The sequence below is a fragment of the Columba livia genome, chromosome 1 (assembly GCF_036013475.1).
Source record: "Columba livia isolate bColLiv1 breed racing homer chromosome 1, bColLiv1.pat.W.v2, whole genome shotgun sequence".
NCBI lineage: Eukaryota > Metazoa > Chordata > Aves > Columbiformes > Columbidae > Columba > Columba livia.
This window is the reverse complement of record NC_088602.1, coordinates 135,014,862-135,027,178: the sequence shown is the minus strand read 5'-3', so window position 1 is coordinate 135,027,178 and position 12,317 is coordinate 135,014,862. Positions and strand designations below refer to the sequence as shown.

Below are 12,317 nucleotides of genomic sequence, written 5' to 3'. Positions count from 1 at the left end.
CAAAAAAAGAGGAGAGTTAGTTATGTACAGTGACCTGACACAGATAAATCAGTAATTTTTATTTCTTGTATCTAAACAACACATTCACTTGCTTTTATTTTACCCTTCACAGACTGGTGGGATCACAGAACCACTGTTATCACTGGGAGAAAACCAGAAAAGCAAGATTACAGTGAGTACACATTTTAAAATTCCACATGATTTAAGTCACATTCCCTAGATTATCTGCCCATCTCCACAATACATACTTGCCAAGAAAAGAAAAAGAAAAAAAAAAAAAAGAAAATTTAAGATAAAACATCTCAGAAGACTATTATACTTTGCAATTGTCATAGAATAATTTCAGCTGGAAGAGACCATCAGGATCATCGAGTCCAACCATAACCCAAGCTAACTCTAGCACTAAACCAGGTTCCTAAGAACCCTGTCTAAAGCCTTTCAAACACCTCCACTGATGGTGACTCCACCACTTCCCTGGGCAGCCTGTTGCAATGCCTGACAACCCTTCCCACGAATAATTTTTTCCTAATATCCAATCTGAACCTCCCTTGGTGCAAATTGAGGCCATTTCCTCTTGTACTATCACTTGCTGCTTGGGAGAAGAGACCAACTCCCTGCGTGCTACAACCTCCTTTCAGGGAGTTGTAGACAGCAATGAGGTCTCCCCTCAGCCTCCTTTTCTCCAGGCTAAACAGCCCCAGTTCCTTCAGCTGCTCCTCATCAGACTTGTGCTCCAGACCCCTCACCAGCTTTGTTGCCCTTCTCTGAACTCTCTCTGGTACCTCAACGTCCTTCTTATGATGAGGGGCCCAAAACTGAACACAGAATTTGAGGTGCGGCCTCACCAGTGTTGAGTACAGTGGCACAATCGCTTCTCTAGTCCTGCTGGCCACACTGTTCCTGGTATCAGCCAGGATGCTGTTGGCCTTTTTGGCGACCTGGCCACACTGCTGGCTCATATTCAGCCGGCTGTCAATCAACAACCTCAGATCGTTTTCCCCCAGGCAGCTTTTCGGCCACTCTTCCCTGAGCCTGTAGCACTGCCTGGGGTTGTTGTGACCCAAGTGCAGAACCTGGCACTTGGTCTTGTTAAACCACATACAGTTGGCCTCAGCCCAACGATCCAAATCCTTCTGTATGGCCTACCTATTCTCCAGCAGATCAACACTGCCACCCAAGTTGGTATCATCTGCAAACTTACTGAGGGTGAACTCAACCCCCTCATCCAGATCATTGATAAAGACATTAAACTGAACTGGTCCCAATACTGAGCCCTGGGAAACACCACTCATGACCGGCTGCCAACTGGATTTGGCTCCACTCACCACAACTCTTTGGGCCCGGCCATCCAGCCAGGTCTTTATCCATTGCAGAGTACACCCACCCAGGCCATGAGCCGCCAGCTTCTCCAGGAGAATGCTGTGGGGTACGGTGTCAAAGGCCTTACTGAAGTCTTAAGTACACAAGATCCACAGCTTTTGCCTCACCTACTAGGTGGCTCACCTTGTCAGACAGTGAGATTAAGTGGGTCACACAGGACCTGCTTTCATAAAGCCATGTTGACTGGGCCTGCTCACTGGGTTTTCTCGTATGTGCCGTGTGATGTCACTCAGGATGATCTGCTCCACGACCCTCCCCAGCACCGAGGTTAGACTGACACGTCTGTAGTTCCCTGGATCCTCCTTCCAGCCCTTCTTGGATATGGGCGTGAAGTTGGCCAACTTCCAGTCAACCAGGACCTCCCCAGATAGCCAGGATTGCTGAGAGACAATGGGAAGTGGCCAAGTGATCCCTTCCGCCAGCTCCCTCAGCACTCTTGGGTGTATCCCGTCTGGTCCCACAGACTAGCGGGTGTCCAAGTGGGGCTTCATTCTGCTCGCCACGCCTGTCTTCTGGCTCAGGGGGCTGGGTACCTGCAACACTACTCTTCTGACTACGAAAGGCTGAGGCAAAGGAGGCATTAAGTAGCTCAGCCTGTTCCTCAACTTCTGTCACTACGTTTCCCCCCACATTCATCAGGGGATGGAGGTTCTCCTTAGTCCTCCTCTTCTTGCTAACCTATTTCTAGAAGCATCTGTTGCTGCCTTCCACAGCGGTGGCCAGGCGCAGCTCTGCTTGGTCTTTGGCCCTCCTAATTTCCTCCATCCATAACCTCACAGGATTCTTGTGTTCCTCTTGAGTAGCCTGCCCCTCCTTCCAAAGCTTATACATTCTCTTTTTATTCTGACGTTCCAGGCGCAGCTCCCTACTCAGCCAGGCCAGCCTTCTTCCCCGCTGGCCCGCCTTCCGGCACACGGGGACAGCCTGCTCCTGTGCCTCTAAGATGACCTTCTTGAAGAGAGACCAGCCTTCCTGGACTCCTTTATCCCTCAGCCATTGCTCATCACACTTGTGCTCCACACCCCTCACCAGCTTTGTTGCCCTTCTCTGAACTCTCTCCAGCACCTCACACAGTGGTCAAACTCTGAGGCTCGGTATTCAGTCAGGCATTGACCAAAATGGTGTTCTAGAAAGTCGTGACCAGTAGAGGTGGCATGAACCACTCCAGCACTAGGAAAATGTAGATTTGCTGTCTTTCAAGTGGCCTCTATCCAGTCGGGCAGCAAAAAGCTTCATGAAGAAAGCCTAAGGTGCCAGAGAAAGTTCCAGGATGGTGCCCTGGTGTCTGTCAGGAACCAGAGAGCTCTGAAACTCCATGGGAGTCCAGCACCCTGATCATGCGGGCATGACCTCCTGTCTTAGCAACACGAGTACACCTCCCTGCAAAGGCATGAGTGGGACCATCTCACTACCTGGTTAGACCTCCAGGGTACAGTGATAGCTACTGGCCCTGAGGTAACATTGATAGTTTGGAATCCAAAAATACCTAGGGTTCCATGCTATTTCTAGGATCATTTTACTCCCTTTAAAAAACTATTATCCAATTATTGATGTTGCAGCCTTAAAAAGCCACCCAGAATGTAAGGCAGCAGCAAAGCAGGAAGGTGGGCATGGGAATGGAAAGGGCCTCCTAGTCAAAGACAGGGACCAGGAGGTGTCACAGGAGCGCAGATGCACTCACCAAGGTGTCAAGTAAGCTTGGACAAAAGAGTAAAAGATTTTTTTCTTGTCGTTTATTGTCTGATTATGAAGGTGTGGAGGATGGGAGTGGGGAGCTGACCGGGACCTCCCGTGACGCTGTTTGCCACCACGTCACGCACGGGAGCCTGATGGCTGGGGAAATGCCAGATGATCCCCGTGGCAGGTGGAGCCATCGCCACGGATGATGGTTATTGAGGTGGATCCACCTCCATGGGCTCCTCACTGTCCTGTGGTGCCTGAACAGACAGTGGCCCCACGCCGTAGTCTGGTGGATCCACCTCCATTGGCTCCACCTTGTCCTTTGCGGGGATGTCACACCGGGGCCTCAGCAGATGCAAGCGCCGCGGCCCCATGCAGTTCCCCTGCCTGCCCACAGCTGCTCGCTGCATGATGGCATTCATGAGAGCGTGGGCAACGGCTCTCACGGCACGAGGGGGAAAGTTCCTCTCCCTCCTCTGCTCCTTTGCCTTCCCCAGGCTCCTGGGAGGTCCCAGTCGCACAACCCATCTCTCCCATGTCCTCCGCCAGCGTGGGCAGCCACCCACCTGGTTGCTCAGCATCCTCTTCATTCCAAGCATGCTTGGTATCCGAGGGCCTCGCACTGTGGGCCAGCTGCAGGGGCCCCCGCTTTTATAGGGCCGGAACAATGGGCAGTGACGTGGCTGGTGACAGGCATGATGTCACAATGGTGGCGATTGTGACGTCAGAGGTGGCAGGTGGGGGCCTGTGTCCTGAAAGATGCCTGAATGTGGGAGAAGGAGGAGGGTGTTTGGGTCTGATGGCCCCTCTCCTGGGGCTCGCTCCTGCCTGTCATGCTTCTTGCCCAAGAGAAAGGACACCCATTGGGCACAGGGACTGCCTGCCACCTCGTCTCATGAGCCCTGGGCTCCAGCCCCTTCTCATCCCATGCCTGGGATGGTCTTGACGAGACGGTGGCAAGAACGTTCCAGGAGGGTTGGGGTTCCTCAGGGACCCCCCCAGTGACCTCACACCCTGCAAGAGCCGCAGCCCCCCGCGCTCACCAGTGGCTGAGAGGGAGCAAAGCATCCAGAGATCCCGCTGGTGGGAACGGGAGGCCCAGCCGCCTGCACACGGTCTCCTGGCGCTCCATAAAGGAATTGCTGTCTGCCAAGTGTTGTGTGGACTCTTTTTTCCCTAGGGATCCCTTGGCCCTGCCCCCAGAGCGTGGCCACACGCCACCTCTTGTGCTCCGTGCCCCGGGGGAGACAGGAGCAGAGGGCCTGGTGTCCTTTGGGCTGTTGCGCCAGCCCGACACAAGGAGCCTGTGGGAGGCCACCAAGAGAGGTCATGGAATCACAGAATCATAGAATTGTTTTGGTTGGAAGAGACCCTCAGGGTCATTGAGTGCGACCATAACCTAGCTCAGGCACTAAACCATGTCCCTAAGCACCTCATCTAAGTGCCTTTTAAACACCTCCAGGGATGGTGACGCCACCACCTCCCTGGGCAGCCCTTCCCAGTGCCTGAGAACCCTTTCCGTCTAGAATTTTTTCCTAATATCCAATCTAAACCTCCCCTGGCACAACCTGAGTCCATTTTCTCTTGTCCTATCGCTTGCTCCTTGGGAGAAGAGACCAACACCCTCCGTGCTACAACCTCCTTTCAGGGAGTTGTAGACAGCAATGAGGTCTCCCCTCAGCCTCCTTTTCTCCAGGCTAAACAGCCCCAGTTCCCTCAGCCGCTCCTCGTCAGACTTGTGCTCCAGACCCCTCACCAGTTTCGTTGCCCTTCTCTGAACTCTCTCCAGCACCTCAAGGTCTTTCCTGTAGCGAGGGGCCCAAAACAGAACACAGGATTCAAGGTGGGGCCTCACCAGCACTGAGTACAGGGGGACAGTCGCTTCGCTAGTCCTGCTGGCCACACTATTCTCGATACAAGGCGTCTCGATACACTGCTGCCTCATGTTCAGCTGGCTGTCAATCAGCACCCACAGATCCCTTTCTACCAGGCACCTTTCCAGCCACTCTTCCCTGTTGTTACGACTCAAGCGCAGGACCCGGCACTTGGTCTTGTTAAACCACATACAGTTGGCCTCAGCCCAATGATACACCCAGTCCAGATCCCTCTGTATGGCCTTCCTACCCTCCAGCAGATCAACACTCCCAGCCAATTTGGTGTCATCTGCAAATTGACTAAGGGTGCACTCAATCCCCTCGTCCAGGTCATTGATAAAGAGATTAAACAGAACGGGGCCCAACAGTGAGCTCTGGGGAATACCACCTGTGATGGGCCACCAACCGGGTTTGTTTCCGGTCACCACAACTCTTTGGGCCTGGCCATCCAGCCAGTTCTTTATCCATTGCAGAGTACACCCACCCAGGCCATGAGCTGCCAGCTTCTCCAGGAGAATGCTGTGGGGTACGGTGTCAAAGGCCTTACTGAAGTCTTAAGTACACAAGATCCACAGCTTTTGCCTCACCTACTAGGTGGCTCACCTTGTCAGAGAGGGAGATCAGGTGGGTCAAACAGGACCTGCTTTCATAAAGCCATGTTGACTGGGCCTGGTCGCTCGGTTTTCTCGTACGTGCCGTGTGATGTCACTCAGGATGATCTTTCCACGACCCTCCCCAGCACCGAGGTTAGACTGACACGTCTGTAGTTCCCTGGATCCTCCTTCCAGCCCTTCTTGGATATGGGCGTGAAGTTGGCCAACTTCCAGTCAACCAGGACCTCCCCAGATAGCCAGGATTGCTGAGAGACAATGGGAAGTGGCCAAGTGATCCCTTCCGCCAGCTCCCTCAGCACTCTTGGGTGTATCCCGTCTGGTCCCACAGACTAGCGGGTGTCCAAGTGGGGCTTCATTCTGCTCGCCACGCCTGTCTTCTGGCTCAGGGGGCTGGGTACCTGCAACACTACTCTTCTGACTACGAAAGGCTGAGGCAAAGGAGGCATTAAGTAGCTCAGCCTGTTCCTCAACTTCTGTCACTACGTTTCCCCCCACATTCATCAGGGGATGGAGGTTCTCCTTAGTCCTCCTCTTCTTGCTAACCTATTTCTAGAAGCATCTGTTGCTGCCTTCCACAGCGGTGGCCAGGCGCAGCTCTGCTTGGTCTTTGGCCCTCCTAATTTCCTCCATCCATAACCTCACAGGATTCTTGTGTTCCTCTTGAGTAGCCTGCCCCTCCTTCCAAAGCTTATACATTCTCTTTTTATTCTGACGTTCCAGGCGCAGCTCCCTACTCAGCCAGGCCAGCCTTCTTCCCCGCTGGCCCGCCTTCCGGCACACGGGGACAGCCTGCTCCTGTGCCTCTAAGATGACCTTCTTGAAGAGAGACCAGCCTTCCTGGACTCCTTTATCCCTCAGCCATTGCTCATCACACTTGTGCTCCACACCCCTCACCAGCTTTGTTGCCCTTCTCTGAACTCTCTCCAGCACCTCACACAGTGGTCAAACTCTGAGGCTCGGTATTCAGTCAGGCATTGACCAAAATGGTGTTCTAGAAAGTCGTGACCAGTAGAGGTGGCATGAACCACTCCAGCACTAGGAAAATGTAGATTTGCTGTCTTTCAAGTGGCCTCTATCCAGTCGGGCAGCAAAAAGCTTCATGAAGAAAGCCTAAGGTGCCAGAGAAAGTTCCAGGATGGTGCCCTGGTGTCTGTCAGGAACCAGAGAGCTCTGAAACTCCATGGGAGTCCAGCACCCTGATCATGCGGGCATGACCTCCTGTCTTAGCAACACGAGTACACCTCCCTGCAAAGGCATGAGTGGGACCATCTCACTACCTGGTTAGACCTCCAGGGTACAGTGATAGCTACTGGCCCTGAGGTAACATTGATAGTTTGGAATCCAAAAATACCTAGGGTTCCATGCTATTTCTAGGATCATTTTACTCCCTTTAAAAAACTATTATCCAATTATTGATGTTGCAGCCTTAAAAAGCCACCCAGAATGTAAGGCAGCAGCAAAGCAGGAAGGTGGGCATGGGAATGGAAAGGGCCTCCTAGTCAAAGACAGGGACCAGGAGGTGTCACAGGAGCGCAGATGCACTCACCAAGGTGTCAAGTAAGCTTGGACAAAAGAGTAAAAGATTTTTTTCTTGTCGTTTATTGTCTGATTATGAAGGTGTGGAGGATGGGAGTGGGGAGCTGACCGGGACCTCCCGTGACGCTGTTTGCCACCACGTCACGCACGGGAGCCTGATGGCTGGGGAAATGCCAGATGATCCCCGTGGCAGGTGGAGCCATCGCCACGGATGATGGTTATTGAGGTGGATCCACCTCCATGGGCTCCTCACTGTCCTGTGGTGCCTGAACAGACAGTGGCCCCACGCCGTAGTCTGGTGGATCCACCTCCATTGGCTCCACCTTGTCCTTTGCGGGGATGTCACACCGGGGCCTCAGCAGATGCAAGCGCCGCGGCCCCATGCAGTTCCCCTGCCTGCCCACAGCTGCTCGCTGCATGATGGCATTCGTGAGAGCGTGGGCAACGGCTCTCACGGCACGAGGGGGAAAGTTCCTCTCCCTCCTCTGCTCCTTTGCCTTCCCCAGGCTCCTGGGAGGTCCCAGTCGCACAACCCATCTCTCCCATGTCCTCCGCCAGCGTGGGCAGCCACCCACCTGGTTGCTCAGCATCCTCTTCATTCCAAGCATGCTTGGTATCCGAGGGCCTCGCACTGTGGGCCAGCTGCAGGGGCCCCCGCTTTTATAGGGCCGGAACAATGGGCAGTGACGTGGCTGGTGACAGGCATGATGTCACAATGGTGGCGATTGTGACGTCAGAGGTGGCAGGTGGGGGCCTGTGCCCTGAAAGATGCCTGAATGTGGGAGAAGGAGGAGGGTGTTTGGGTCTGATGGCCCCTCTCCTGGGGCTCGCTCCTGCCTGTCATGCTTCTTGCCCAAGAGAAAGGACACCCCTTGGGCACAGGGACTGCCCGCCACCTCGTCTCATGAGCCCTGGGCTCCAGCCCCTTCTCATCCCATGCCTGGGATGGTCTTGACGAGACGGTGGCAAGAACGTTCCAGGAGGGTTGGGGTTCCTCAGGGACCCCCCCAGTGACCTCACACCCTGCAAGAGCCGCAGCCCCCCGCGCTCACCAGTGGCTGAGAGGGAGCAAAGCATCCAGAGATCCCGCTGGTGGGAACGGGAGGCCCAGCCGCCTGCACACGGTCTCCTGGCGCTCCATAAAGGAATTGCTGTCTGCCAAGTGTTGTGTGGACTCTTTTTTCCCTAGGGATCCCTTGGCCCTGCCCCCAGAGCGTGGCCACACGCCACCTCTTGTGCTCCGTGCCCCGGGGGAGACAGGAGCAGAGGGCCTGGTGTCCTTTGGGCTGTTGCGCCAGCCCGACACAAGGAGCCTGTGGGAGGCCACCAAGAGAGGTCATGGAATCACAGAATCATAGAATTGTTTTGGTTGGAAGAGACCCTCAGGGTCATTGAGTGCGACCATAACCTAGCTCAGGCACTAAACCATGTCCCTAAGCACCTCATCTAAGTGCCTTTTAAACACCTCCAGGGATGGTGACGCCACCACCTCCCTGGGCAGCCCTTCCCAGTGCCTGAGAACCCTTTCCGTCTAGAATTTTTTCCTAATATCCAATCTAAACCTCCCCTGGCACAACCTGAGTCCATTTTCTCTTGTCCTATCGCTTGCTCCTTGGGAGAAGAGACCAACACCCTCCGTGCTACAACCTCCTTTCAGGGAGTTGTAGACAGCAATGAGGTCTCCCCTCAGCCTCCTTTTCTCCAGGCTAAACAGCCCCAGTTCCCTCAGCCGCTCCTCGTCAGACTTGTGCTCCAGACCCCTCACCAGTTTCGTTGCCCTTCTCTGAACTCTCTCCAGCACCTCAAGGTCTTTCCTGTAGCGAGGGGCCCAAAACAGAACACAGGATTCAAGGTGGGGCCTCACCAGCACTGAGTACAGGGGGACAGTCGCTTCGCTAGTCCTGCTGGCCACACTATTCTCGATACAAGGCGTCTCGATACACTGCTGCCTCATGTTCAGCTGGCTGTCAATCAGCACCCACAGATCCCTTTCTACCAGGCACCTTTCCAGCCACTCTTCCCTGTTGTTACGACTCAAGCGCAGGACCCGGCACTTGGTCTTGTTAAACCACATACAGTTGGCCTCAGCCCAATGATACAGCCAGTCCAGATCCCTCTGTATGGCCTTCCTACCCTCCAGCAGATCAACACTCCCAGCCAATTTGGTGTCATCTGCAAATTGACTAAGGGTGCACTCAATCCCCTCGTCCAGGTCATTGATAAAGAGATTAAACAGAACGGGGCCCAACAGTGAGCTCTGGGGAATACCACCTGTGATGGGCCACCAACCGGGTTTGTTTCCGGTCACCACAACTCTTTGGGCCTGGCCATCCAGCCAGTTCTTTATCCATTGCAGAGTACACCCACCCAGGCCATGAGCTGCCAGCTTCTCCAGGAGAATGCTGTGGGGTACGGTGTCAAAGGCCTTACTGAAGTCTTAAGTACACAAGATCCACAGCTTTTGCCTCACCTACTAGGTGGCTCACCTTGTCAGAGAGGGAGATCAGGTGGGTCAAACAGGACCTGCTTTCATAAAGCCATGTTGACTGGGCCTGGTCGCTCGGTTTTCTCGTACGTGCCGTGTGATGTCACTCAGGATGATCTTTCCACGACCCTCCCCAGCACCGAGGTTAGACTGACACGTCTGTAGTTCCCTGGATCCTCCTTCCAGCCCTTCTTGGATATGGGCGTGAAGTTGGCCAACTTCCAGTCAACCAGGACCTCCCCAGATAGCCAGGATTGCTGAGAGACAATGGGAAGTGGCCAAGTGATCCCTTCCGCCAGCTCCCTCAGCACTCTTGGGTGTATCCCGTCTGGTCCCACAGACTAGCGGGTGTCCAAGTGGGGCTTCATTCTGCTCGCCACGCCTGTCTTCTGGCTCAGGGGGCTGGGTACCTGCAACACTACTCTTCTGACTACGAAAGGCTGAGGCAAAGGAGGCATTAAGTAGCTCAGCCTGTTCCTCAACTTCTGTCACTACGTTTCCCCCCACATTCATCAGGGGATGGAGGTTCTCCTTAGTCCTCCTCTTCTTGCTAACCTATTTCTAGAAGCATCTGTTGCTGCCTTCCACAGCGGTGGCCAGGCGCAGCTCTGCTTGGTCTTTGGCCCTCCTAATTTCCTCCATCCATAACCTCACAGGATTCTTGTGTTCCTCTTGAGTAGCCTGCCCCTCCTTCCAAAGCTTATACATTCTCTTTTTATTCTGACGTTCCAGGCGCAGCTCCCTACTCAGCCAGGCCAGCCTTCTTCCCCGCTGGCCCGCCTTCCGGCACACGGGGACAGCCTGCTCCTGTGCCTCTAAGATGACCTTCTTGAAGAGAGACCAGCCTTCCTGGACTCCTTTATCCCTCAGCCATTGCTCATCACACTTGTGCTCCACACCCCTCACCAGCTTTGTTGCCCTTCTCTGAACTCTCTCCAGCACCTCACACAGTGGTCAAACTCTGAGGCTCGGTATTCAGTCAGGCATTGACCAAAATGGTGTTCTAGAAAGTCGTGACCAGTAGAGGTGGCATGAACCACTCCAGCACTAGGAAAATGTAGATTTGCTGTCTTTCAAGTGGCCTCTATCCAGTCGGGCAGCAAAAAGCTTCATGAAGAAAGCCTAAGGTGCCAGAGAAAGTTCCAGGATGGTGCCCTGGTGTCTGTCAGGAACCAGAGAGCTCTGAAACTCCATGGGAGTCCAGCACCCTGATCATGCGGGCATGACCTCCTGTCTTAGCAACACGAGTACACCTCCCTGCAAAGGCATGAGTGGGACCATCTCACTACCTGGTTAGACCTCCAGGGTACAGTGATAGCTACTGGCCCTGAGGTAACATTGATAGTTTGGAATCCAAAAATACCTAGGGTTCCATGCTATTTCTAGGATCATTTTACTCCCTTTAAAAAACTATTATCCAATTATTGATGTTGCAGCCTTAAAAAGCCACCCAGAATGTAAGGCAGCAGCAAAGCAGGAAGGTGGGCATGGGAATGGAAAGGGCCTCCTAGTCAAAGACAGGGACCAGGAGGTGTCACAGGAGCGCAGATGCACTCACCAAGGTGTCAAGTAAGCTTGGACAAAAGAGTAAAAGATTTTTTTCTTGTCGTTTATTGTCTGATTATGAAGGTGTGGAGGATGGGAGTGGGGAGCTGACCGGGACCTCCCGTGACGCTGTTTGCCACCACGTCACGCACGGGAGCCTGATGGCTGGGGAAATGCCAGATGATCCCCGTGGCAGGTGGAGCCATCGCCACGGATGATGGTTATTGAGGTGGATCCACCTCCATGGGCTCCTCACTGTCCTGTGGTGCCTGAACAGACAGTGGCCCCACGCCGTAGTCTGGTGGATCCACCTCCATTGGCTCCACCTTGTCCTTTGCGGGGATGTCACACCGGGGCCTCAGCAGATGCAAGCGCCGCGGCCCCATGCAGTTCCCCTGCCTGCCCACAGCTGCTCGCTGCATGATGGCATTCGTGAGAGCGTGGGCAACGGCTCTCACGGCACGAGGGGGAAAGTTCCTCTCCCTCCTCTGCTCCTTTGCCTTCCCCAGGCTCCTGGGAGGTCCCAGTCGCACAACCCATCTCTCCCATGTCCTCCGCCAGCGTGGGCAGCCACCCACCTGGTTGCTCAGCATCCTCTTCATTCCAAGCATGCTTGGTATCCGAGGGCCTCGCACTGTGGGCCAGCTGCAGGGGCCCCCGCTTTTATAGGGCCGGAACAATGGGCAGTGACGTGGCTGGTGACAGGCATGATGTCACAATGGTGGCGATTGTGACGTCAGAGGTGGCAGGTGGGGGCCTGTGCCCTGAAAGATGCCTGAATGTGGGAGAAGGAGGAGGGTGTTTGGGTCTGATGGCCCCTCTCCTGGGGCTCGCTCCTGCCTGTCATGCTTCTTGCCCAAGAGAAAGGACACCCCTTGGGCACAGGGACTGCCCGCCACCTCGTCTCATGAGCCCTGGGCTCCAGCCCCTTCTCATCCCATGCCTGGGATGGTCTTGACGAGACGGTGGCAAGAACGTTCCAGGAGGGTTGGGGTTCCTCAGGGACCCCCCCAGTGACCTCACACCCTGCAAGAGCCGCAGCCCCCCGCGCTCACCAGTGGCTGAGAGGGAGCAAAGCATCCAGAGATCCCGCTGGTGGGAACGGGAGGCCCAGCCGCCTGCACACGGTCTCCTGGCGCTCCATAAAGGAATTGCTGTCTGCCAAGTGTTGTGTGGACTCTTTTTTCCCTAGGGATCCCTTGG

General features: G+C 54.6%; 1 protein-coding gene and 2 pseudogenes across 34 annotated transcripts in view; all 3 read right to left on the bottom strand.

Moving 5' to 3' along the window:
• The window catches only part of C2CD5 (C2 calcium dependent domain containing 5), a 107,067-nt gene that overhangs the window by 58,503 nt on the left and 36,247 nt on the right, over window positions 1-12,317 (bottom strand). The gene's annotated exons all lie outside the window — the stretch shown is intronic.
• Window positions 3,457-7,692, bottom strand: LOC135578284 (uncharacterized; annotated as a pseudogene).
• LOC135578283 (uncharacterized) lies at window positions 7,874-11,725 on the bottom strand (annotated as a pseudogene).